The sequence below is a fragment of the Equus caballus genome, unplaced genomic scaffold (assembly GCF_041296265.1).
Source record: "Equus caballus isolate H_3958 breed thoroughbred unplaced genomic scaffold, TB-T2T haplotype2-0000945, whole genome shotgun sequence".
Lineage (NCBI taxonomy): Eukaryota > Metazoa > Chordata > Mammalia > Perissodactyla > Equidae > Equus > Equus caballus.
In genome coordinates this window covers 1-10,303 of record NW_027222053.1, presented here as the reverse complement: position 1 = coordinate 10,303, position 10,303 = coordinate 1, and the positions used below count along the sequence as shown (strand labels likewise).

The 10,303-nt window shown below is 58.7% G+C and overlaps 1 long non-coding RNA gene across 1 annotated transcript; it reads left to right on the top strand.

The window, feature by feature from the left end:
- The first annotated feature begins 252 nt into the window (after positions 1 to 252).
- Positions 253 to 2,332, top strand: LOC138922518 (uncharacterized). Its single transcript, XR_011435604.1, has 2 exons — positions 253 to 1,355; positions 2,131 to 2,332. It is a non-coding gene; the product is annotated as an uncharacterized lncRNA (long non-coding RNA).
- The last annotated feature ends 7,971 nt before the right edge of the window (positions 2,333 to 10,303 follow it).

The window sequence follows — 10,303 nt, the reverse complement described above, 5'->3', positions numbered from 1 at the left end:
GCCCACCGCCGGGTCAGGTCTCTCTCTGTCTACCTCTGTCTCTGTCTCTCTGTCTCTCTGTCTCTGACTCTGTCTCTCTCTCTCTTTCTCTCTGGGCCCGCTTGGGGCGGCCGGGAGGTCACCACGCCAGGCCCCAGGGTGTCCACCTCGGAGCTCCCAGGCAGCACAGGGCAACCCTGGGCGCAGAAGGAGGTCTTGGAAAATCGGCGGGGAGGGGGGTGGGGTGGGTGGGCTTGCCAGGAAGGGGACAGACTCCCCACGTGACTCCTGGGCCGGGCCGGGGCTGCCGGCTGGCTGACGCGGACAGAGGGTGGAAAAGTCCCCGGAGATGCCACGGGGCAGGCCGGGGCTGCCGGCCCCCGATTCCCGGAGCGGCCCGAGCACTTCCCGGGTCCCGGGAGGACTTAGAAAATCAGGGCGGGGTGGGGGGTGGGGGTCGCTGTCAAACCGAAACCATGCACGTCATCAGAGAAGGACCGTGACGACGGAGGAATTGTCCGCAGTCTGTCAGGAATTGTGTGCAGCCTGTCACTTCCGGCCCAGAGGGTCTTTCTAAGGCAGACGGACAGACAGAGCCCACAAGTCGTAGAGGAAAGGACCGAGCCGCTTGGCCGCTGAAAAGTTTACAAGACAAAACGGGTCTCCCTCCGCACGGGGCCACAGCAAAGCCCAAAGACGACACACGGGGGGAGCATGGGTGCAGATTCACGTGTGGTGATAAGAATATGGATTTCAGCAGGGCTTCCCGTCCTCATCAACAAGCAGAAGCACCCAAATGGTGCGGGTTGGGGGCAGAGACCTCACAGCCATTCCCTCCACAAATCGAGTTCCCCGGGACATCCTCACAGCGCCGTGCTGTGAGTGTGTGTGGGTGTTTAAAATGGGGTAAATGTGGACGTGGAACTGCTCCGTGAAACCAAAATAACAACAGTCGTAGATCTTCTTTGGTCATTTAGAAAATTCTTCCCCCCCCCCCCCCAGCGGTGCACGTATTTCCCTTCCAAAAAAGAAGAACGGGAAAGGAGATGTTAAAGGCAAGCAGAGAGAGGAAAACTGTTGCAAAACAAAAGCTGAGCTCCCGTCCGAGGGAGGCCTCCTCCGTTAGAGGCCTAGGAAATCATTCTGACAAAATGGAGGATCTCTGTCTTTGGTGTCGATTCCCTCAGAGGTCAAGAGAAACCTTTTCCAATGTCTTTATCAGGAGGAGACTAGAAGTTAGAGAAAAGTATCCTTTCGAGAGCGAGAAAAACCAATTCTGATTTTGCATCAGCTTCCCTCCGATCTTGAAACTCATTGACTTGATTCCATTCTGTCGATGGAAATAATCCGGAACCAATCTATCCGTGAAAATCGGGGTGAGTTTATTCTGACCTAAGATGTAAGGACTGTGGCCCGGGGCCTTTCTTCCTGAAGGAAGAAAGGGCGCCCGGGAAGTGGGGTGTACAGAGTGCTTCTAGACCCCCAGAGAGGACGTTTCACATAGGATCGAAAGGTCCCTTGGACGATAGTCGCGACACTGCTCTGTCAGCACAGCGATCGACAGACACTGCTGGGTGGCAGGTCTGTTGTCTGGGCCTGGGTGGTCACAGGTGAGCCGGATGGTCAAAGGTGAGCGCAACCATCCGTTCCTAGCCTAAGGAAAGATGCCTCTCCTTAAGGAAAGGCCCGAGCACGGGGAAGCTGCTCCTTTCCCTTAAGGGCATTGGTTCTTGCCGTAGGAAATGTTTAAAGCAGATCTACGATGCGATGCGTGCTCGACGGCCACGTCAGGCCCTTTTGGAAAAACACTGTCAGGCCGAATTAGGCCGACACCCAATGGCTTCCTCATAGACTCCAATAGATCCTATCGCTCGCCATTTCTATCTGTCCACTCGTTCCAATTTTAGGCCACTTGACCACGAACAGACCTTTTTCTCAGATTTTTTTCCCCGTGATCACCTTTTCACAGACAAAACGATCTTTACTTTTTAGGCCCTCTTGCCTGAAGGCAGCCATCTCACTTTCCTTGAACACAAAGATGTTTCCCATATTCACTTTTAGTGGCTTTTTGTTTTGTTTTGTGTTGTTTTGTTTTGAGGACGATGAGCCCTGAGCTAACTGCTGCCAATCCTCCTCTTTTTGCCGAGGAAGGCTGGCCCTGAGCTAACCTCCGTGCCCATCTTCCTCTACTTCATATGTGGGACGCCTACCACCACGTGGCTCGCCCAGCGGTGCCACGTCCACCCCCGGGATCCGAACCGGCGAACCCCGGGCCGGCGAAGTGGAACAGGCACACTTAACCAGCGCGCCACTGGGCCGGCCTAGTGGCTTTCATCGCATTCGTTAAGTAGAATTTTTAACCCTCACGAACCTTAATTTTGGTGAAAACTAAGAAGTCAGCAATTAGGAACTGTCCTTCCCATGAGCAGTCTGTCGCTTGGCCAATTTCTAAACACTTGGCCACTTTTAGAAACATGGGATTTCATAGGTTTATCTCTTCCTTCGCTTTATTTGATTTCATCTCACTTTAGTGTTTGGGTGAGGAAGATCGGCCCTCACAGAGCTGACGCCTGTTGCCAATCTTCCTCTTCTTTCTGCTTGAGGGAGAGCGGGCCCGAGGTAACACCTGCGCCCCACTTCCTTGATCTTGCGGACGGGATGCCACCACAGCCCGGTGTGAGGAGCGGTGGAGGTCCACGCCCGGGATCTGAACCCGAGGACCCCAGGCTGCCGAAGCTGAGTGCAGGAGCTTAACCACTATGCCGCCGGGCCGCCGTCCCCTGTCAAAGCTTTTAATAAAGCACGAGACGTGTTCCTCGATAGACCCAAACGTCTTTTCGTTTCCGTATCCTCACAAACCCAAAGTAGATAAACTTCTATTTAGCCACTCACGTCTCAGGTTCTATCTTACTCGGAAATGATCTACATCGTCAGGGAAATTGTTTTTGTCTTAAGTTTGGCACCCGAGCTAACGACTCTTGCCAATCTTCCGTTTTTGTTTTTTTCCCCCCCTCCCGATTTTTCTCCCCAAATCCCCCCCATGACATAGTTGTCTATCTTAGTTGAGGGCCGTTCTAGTGGTGGCATGCGGGACGCCGCCTCCACACGGCCCGACGAGCGGTGCCGTGTCCGTGCCCGGGATCTGAACGGGCAAAACCCTGGGCCGCCGAAGGGGAGCGTGTGAACTTAACCACTCGGCCACGGGGCTGCCCCCGTCCGTGGACTTTTTTATCACCTGATTTCACCTCGCAAAACTTCAAAGCTTCAAGTTATCAGAGAGGTTTGGGAAGTTGTTTCAATTTATTTAATTAATTTATTTTTCGAGGAAGACGAGCCCCGAGCTGACACCTGCTGCCAATTCTCCTCTTTTTGCCCCGGGAGAGTGGTCCCGAGCTAACATCCGTGCCCATCCTCCTCCCGTTGATAGGCGGGACGCCGACCACAGCATGGCTCACCAAGCGGCGCCACGTCCGCACCCCGGATCCGAACCGGCGAACCCCTGGCCGACAAAACGGAACGTGCGAACTTAACTGCTGTGCCGCCGGGCTGGCCCTTCGGGAAGTTCTTTTCAGGACACGGGCCATAAACTAGAATCACCGCTACAGGTTTATCGGAGCGACATCAGCGTTCGTGGTGGATTGAGTCGTCCCCTCTGTCTCTCCCCTCCAGGGGACAACCAAAGGGACATCTATCGACCCACCCACCAAGGATTCCCCCCCGCATGGCACAGCAGGATGCCTGAGAGATCCACGCAGCCCTACAGCGGCAAGTCACATTCGCACAGTCAAAATTCAATGGCAGAGGGGGCTGGCCCCGTGGCCGAGTGGTTAAGTTCGCGCGCTCCGCTGCAGGCGGCCCAGTGTTTCGTGGGTTCGAATCCTGGGCGCGGACATGGCACTGTTCATCAGACCACGCTGAGGCAGCGTCCCACATGCCACAACTAGAAGAACCCACAACGAAGAATACACAACTATGTACCGGGGGGCTTTGGGGAGAAAAAGGAAAAAATAAAATCTTTAAAAAAAAAATTCAATGGCAGAGACAAAACGTTAAGGTCAGCGAGAGGGAAGAGAATAACCGGCCCAGGAGCAACGGTGTGAAGAACATGGAGAAGACGGGTCCTAGACGCCGGGGTCCCCGGAGCAGCGATTTCATCAGAGGCCCGCGAACGTCCACGATCTCCACACCACGTTTATGGCCGACTGCGTGTGTGGGTCCTTTGGAATCGACCAGGCTACCGTCTGGGCCACTTTGGGACATCGTGTCTAGCTGCCCCGAGCGGTGGAGCTGTCGTTCGAGTGTAAGATGGGGCCCATCCGGGGAGAGCATGGGGACGGGGAAAGGGAGGCCGCGGGAAGTCACAGAGTCTGAGGTGTTCGGGGGAGACCGACTCTTCTAAAGTGGAGGCGGTAGAAGGAGAGCAGCAGGATTTTTGGATTTTTGTTCTCTCTGTTAGGTATCTGGGTCCGGAGGAGAGTGGGGCGGGGGGGGATGGTTGTGGTGGTGGTGGTGGTGGTGGTGGTGGGTGTGAGGCTGAGGCAGGGCTGGTGTTTCCTTTCCGGGTCAGGTGAAAGAGCTCCTCCAGTGGAGGTTTTTGGACAAGGGGTCTGGTCTGGCAGGATGGGAGGTTGCGGGTCGAGCCACAGGGGAATCTGTCGTAGCTCAGACTCGGGCCTTTGAAGAAATAGACAGAGAGAGGAGTTTTGCTCTGTCTGTCACCGCAGCCGGCACCTCAGGAGCAACAACAGAAGGCTTCCCGAATGAGTGAAGGGGCAGGAGCCAGCGTGCCCCGTGCCTCTCTCAGCCCTGCGCCGGCAGGGAAGGAAGCAGGCAGGCAGGCAGGCAGGCAGGCCTCAGGGCTACTCCCGTCCTACTGCCCGGTGGTCCCTGTCCCGGCCCCGCCCCCACTCTCCCCCTGACCCTCACTGCTCCCCAGCCCTCTTCTCAGCCAGAGAGGCGATGGGGGGGGCGGGGCGGTCCCAGAACAAGTTTCCTCTCATCCACCATCATCTTGCCACCCTGACGACTTGGCCCGAGATCCGGCCTAGGCTGTAGCCGTGTGTGGTTTTCCTGTGGACAAGGGGGCCGGTTCACCATTTCGGAGGAAACCCCTAGCCTTCCACTGCCGAGTCGAGTCGGTGGGACTCGCCAGCCTGGAAGGGGGGAGGGGGGAGGGGAGGTCAGGCCCATTCATTCCGACGGGCCTGGTGTCAGGGCTTCATTCAAGTGCAGGAAGCTCTCTCCCATGGCCTCGGGCTCTTTTCCATTGAACGGCTTTCTTCAATTCCCCCACCCTTAGGCCGCAGTCCGCCAAGGGCCGGGAGGCAGGGAGGGAAGATGTTGGGGCAGGGTGGCTGTCTGAGAAACTCGCCTCGTCTGGGGCAGAAAGAGTGCCCCCCTCCTTTCTCTAACCCTACTAGACTGCTTGAGGATCACGGACGGTTTGGCTCATCGATGAGCCCTGCGTTATGGGCCCGGCAAGCAAACTCCTAACTGGCAACCCGCTGCTCTAGGCGTGTGTGGGTTTTTTGATCATTCACCTTCAAGTTCGCACGACATTGGTCCGTGTCCCCCGCCCCAGCTTCCCATGGGAAATCCTCCGTCTCTTTCCACAGACTCACTGGCGACTTCACACAGCGCCTGCCTCCTCCTCCTCCTCCTCCTCCTCCTCCTCCTCCTCCTCCTCCGAAGGAAGGAAGGAAGGAAGGAAGGAAGGAAGGAAGGGGCTGACCCCGTGGCCGAGCAGTTGAGTTTGCACGCTCCGCTTCAGCGGCCCGGGGCTTCAAAGGTTCGGATCCTGGGCTCGGACACGGTACCGCTCATCAAGCCACGCTGAGGTGGCGTCCCACACGGCAGAACCAGAGGGACCCTCAAAGAGAATATACAACTAGGTACTGGGGTGCTCTGGGGAGAAGAAGAAGAAGGAGGAGGAATAAAAAGAAAAGATAAGATTGGCAATGAGCTCGGGTGCCAGTCTTTAAAAAAAAAAAAAAAAGAGGAAGAAAGATGGACAAACAGGAACGAATCCCACTGACGGCACCTCCAAATGGTGGGGGGTAGGGGGGTGGGGGGGGTGGGGAGTGGCATCATCGGGCCAATGGTGACTCTAAGTCGTGATCCCGCGGTTGTGTTATTTGATATTTTATCGAATCGATTTATTATTTTATTTTTGAGGAAGATGAGCCCTGAGCGAACATCTGCCGCCAATCCTCCTCTGTCGGCTGAGGAAGACTGGCCCTGAGCTGACATCCGTGCCCATCCCCCTCTACTTTCCAGGTGGGACGCCTGCCACAGCGTGTCTCGCCAAGCGGTGCCGGGTCCTGCGCCCGGGATCCGGACCGGCGAACCCGGGGCCGGCGGAGCGGAACGTGCGAACTTCACCGCCGCGCCACCGGGCCGGCCCCCGGAGTTGTTTAAAAAATCCAGTAAGGGGCTGGCCCCGTGGCCGAGTGGTTAAGTTCGCGCGCTCCGCTGCAGGCGGCCCAGTGTTTCGTCGGTTCGGATCCCGGGCGCGGACACGGCACTGCTCATCAAACCACGCTGAGGTGGCGTCCCACATACCACCGCTAGAAGGACCCACAACGAAGAACACACAACTATGTACCGGGGGGGCTTTGGGGAGAAAAAGGAAAGACAAAAAATAAAATCTTCAAAACTCCAATAAAACTTTGAGTGAAGACGACGAGGAGGATGCGAAACGTATCTCACGCCTCCGAGCCGAGCCGTCCGTTTAGGAAGGGGGACGAGGACCCTTTGTAAGCGATGTCCCTTTTTAAGCACCATTCTAAACCACAGAACAGAACTCCCTCTCCTCGACCCGGAGCGACCCGGAGCGAGGAGGTTCCTGGGCGTGTCAGAGAGGGCCACGTCCTCTGCAGCACGAACGAACCGCCAGGGTTCGGCCACGGGAAAGAATTTCTTCCTCTCCAGGCGGACTAAAAGTCGCCGACGGCAGCGGGCGTAGGTGCTATCCTTCCCGTCCAGGAAAGGCAGGGAGAACTTCAGCCGTGAAGAGAAGGAGGTCTTCCTCACTCCCCGTTTCGGGAGGGCCCCTTTGGCAGGGGAGTTTTGTCTCCTGATTTCAAGTCAGGAAGAAAAGGGAGAGAGAGAGAGAGAGAGTGTCCTTCTCGTGCCAGGTCGGTCTGAGGGGGACCTCCTCTGGTTTCCTCCCTTCCCAGGGAAGGCCGTTCGCCCCTTCTTCTAGAAAAAGCTCCCAAAGCACCACCGCCCAGGATGGTTGACCTACGCCCATCGTCCCTCCTTTCCCAATCATTTCTACCGCGACAGAGGGACAGAGGCCCCGGCCCCATCCCCATCCCCACCCCCACCCCCATCGCCTGCCTCCTTGATGGCCAAAGGAGCTGCCTCTGAGAATGGAACGGGGCTTGGAAACCTTCTAGAGGGGTGACTCTCACCTGCCTGCCTGCCTGCTGGGAAAAGCACCCACGCTGTCCATCGGACTGCCCTTTTGGGCAAACGTAGGCGTGCCACATAGCGATCGACAGCTATGGCGGGGGGGCGGGGGCGGGGTGGCGTGGTGGTGCCCAGGATCCACGACACGTGACGGCTGCGGAGCACGACAGCCCTAAGACCTTGAGGGAGACGGGGTGGCGCGTGAATCCTTTCGGAACGAGAACGACAGGAAACGCTGACGGGGACGTGTTCTCGTCTCGAGAACACACCAACGCCTCGCACGGTGTCTGACCCGGGGTGCCTCTGACTTTTGTCACCAGAGACGATCCTGTCGACCGCCCCTCACGCTTTGGGGAAAAGGGGAGAGGGACTCGGTAGCACGGGAGAAGCCATCCATCCGCCCTTCCTTTCCGTCTTCACGGCTCCTTCTCGTGGAAAACGAGGAAGCCGTCCGGAGGAACGGAACACTGACCCGGGCCAAAGCGTGGCCCAGCCTGAGCCTCCAAAACCTTCTGCTAAGTGAGAGGTGCCAGACATCCAAGGCGACCTACGTTGCGATTCCACACAGAGGAGAGAGCTAGAACGGTCCAACCCTAGAGGGCGACAGCAGATGGCGGCGGCGGCGGCGGCGGCGGTGGCGGCGGCGGTGGTGGTGGTGGTGGTGGTCGTGGTGAGGCAGATCCGGGAGTGGGGCCGTTTTTTCTTTCGGAGGGAGGGGATGGAAACGGAAACCTTCTGGAAATAGATAGCCGTGACGGATGTGCCACCTTGGGGAGAGAGACTCCCGAAGGCCACTGGCTTGTGCCCCGTGGAAAGGATGGATTCGGTGGGATGGGAATTCTACCTCCGTGTAGAGCGTGTGGTAAACCACGAGGTGGGTGGGTGGGTGGATGGCCTCCCTGCCTCGCCTCCACCTAGACGTCCACACACAGAGACCGACGAGGGAGGGAGGGAGGGAGGGAGGGAGGGAGAGAGACAAGATGGACAGAGGCCGAGGCCGAGGCCGAGGCAGTGAGCGAGTAAGTGATCGACCCTGGCCATAGGGATTCCTCAGAGGGCGTCTCTTGGCTCCCCAAACGAAGAATGTGTGTGGAGATCGAGAAAGATCACCGACCTAGGAGAACCAGCAAGACTTCCTCACCCTCCAGAGAGCCGCTGGGCCCCTGCCGTCCCTGCCACCGCCACCCCTACCCCTCGCCTTTGGCAGCGACGCCAACGAAAGGCAGGCAGACGAGTGGGAGAGTCGTGTGGTGGTGTCCCCCAAGGAAGGTGGGTCCATGCCGACGAGCGGTCGTCGGCGTGTGGAAAAGCCAGAGGCGGGCTGACTAGAAGGAGGGCGTCCTGGGGGAAGGGGCCAGGGTGTGAGGGAGAGAGGCCTGTTTCTCTTCCCCTGTTGGTCCCAAGTCAGGGGCCCAAAGGAGGAAAGCTGTCCGTTCCTTTCCGACTCGGACGGTTCGGGCGGGACCGACCGATCCCCGTGGCGGCGCGGTCGGGGCTTTCTGGACCAGAACCCCTCTCTCCGTCGCCTTTCGACCACACACACGCTTTAGAGGCCAAGAGAAAATGGATCGGGTCTCTCTGTCTCTCTCCCTAGAAAACAAGGGCCGGGGGCCGAGCCCGTGGACGAGCGGTCAAGTACGCGCCCCCACCCCGACCCCCGGCTTCGACGGCCCAGGTTTTCACCGGTTCGGATCCTGGGCGCAGCCCCAGACCCAGCATCGCCCTTCAAGCCCACATAGCAGAAACCCGAAAGACCTACCACTGGAACCTACAACTATGGATGGACGGGACGGGACGGGACGGGGCGGGGCGGGGCGGGGCGGGGCGGGGGTGGGGGGGGCGGCTTTGGGGAGAAGGAAGAAAGAAAAAATAAAAGAAACACAAGGACGGTCATCGCGATAGTTCTTTCCACTTCCATCCATATGTTAACAGGACCCAAGTTTCCCGACCTCCATTTGGATGCATGTTAACTAAATGGAGAAGCTATTCAAAGGACTCCTCTAAAGAAGTCCACGTTCTTCTTTCTAAATGATAATGAAAATCATTGTCACCACCGCTCTTCCGACCCTCCATGTCCAGACGGCCTCCCGCCCCTCCCCCATCCCCAACTCCCGCCCCGCCCCGCCCCGCGCCGACCCCCGCCCCCGGCATTCGCCCCGCCCACCTTTCCCTCTCCACTCCTACCCCCCCCCCCCCCCGCCGCCCGGGACACCATCCCCCGCACCCCACCCCCCCCCCCCATCCCGGCCGGGCCACCTGGTCGACCTCCTCGAACACTATATAAGAGGATGCCGGGCAGCCGGTGGCGCCCGACAAGCGGCCTCCTCACCGGCCGGACGGATCAGCCTCGCGGGGGCGGGCGATGGGGAGGCGTTCGTCCAGGTCAGGTCAGGTCAGGTCAGGTCGGGGGAGGGAGGATGCAGCGCCGGCCGGCCTGGTGCGTGGCCTGGTCCCGATCCACCCCGCGTCTCGTTTCTCGGGCCGGGACGAGTACAGGCGGGGAGGCCGACTCGGTCACGGAAAGCGGCCTTGGGGAGGTTTTGGCGAACGTCCCTGTCCCAGGGCCGTCTGCCGACTAGGGGACGGAGTCCTCCTCCATGCGCCTTCTCGCCCCCAGTCGGGCGGGTTGTGGGTCGCGCGGTCGACTTGGCCATTTCACCGGAGGCGTCCTGCCTGCCGGGGCTCCCTCCCTCGGGCCGGTGCGAGCGGTCCTCGGGCGGCCCGGGAATTTGGGCCGCAGCGAACGAACGAACGAAGCCCGTCCCTCCTGCGTCGGCACGGATGAGACACAGCCCTGGTGGGTGGAGCCGCTTTCCTCGGGTTTCCTTTTGCTTTCGGCCGCTGCTGCCACCAAACCTCCCTAAACGATAGGAATGAAAAAAAAAAAAAAAAACATAATAAAAGCGTTTTG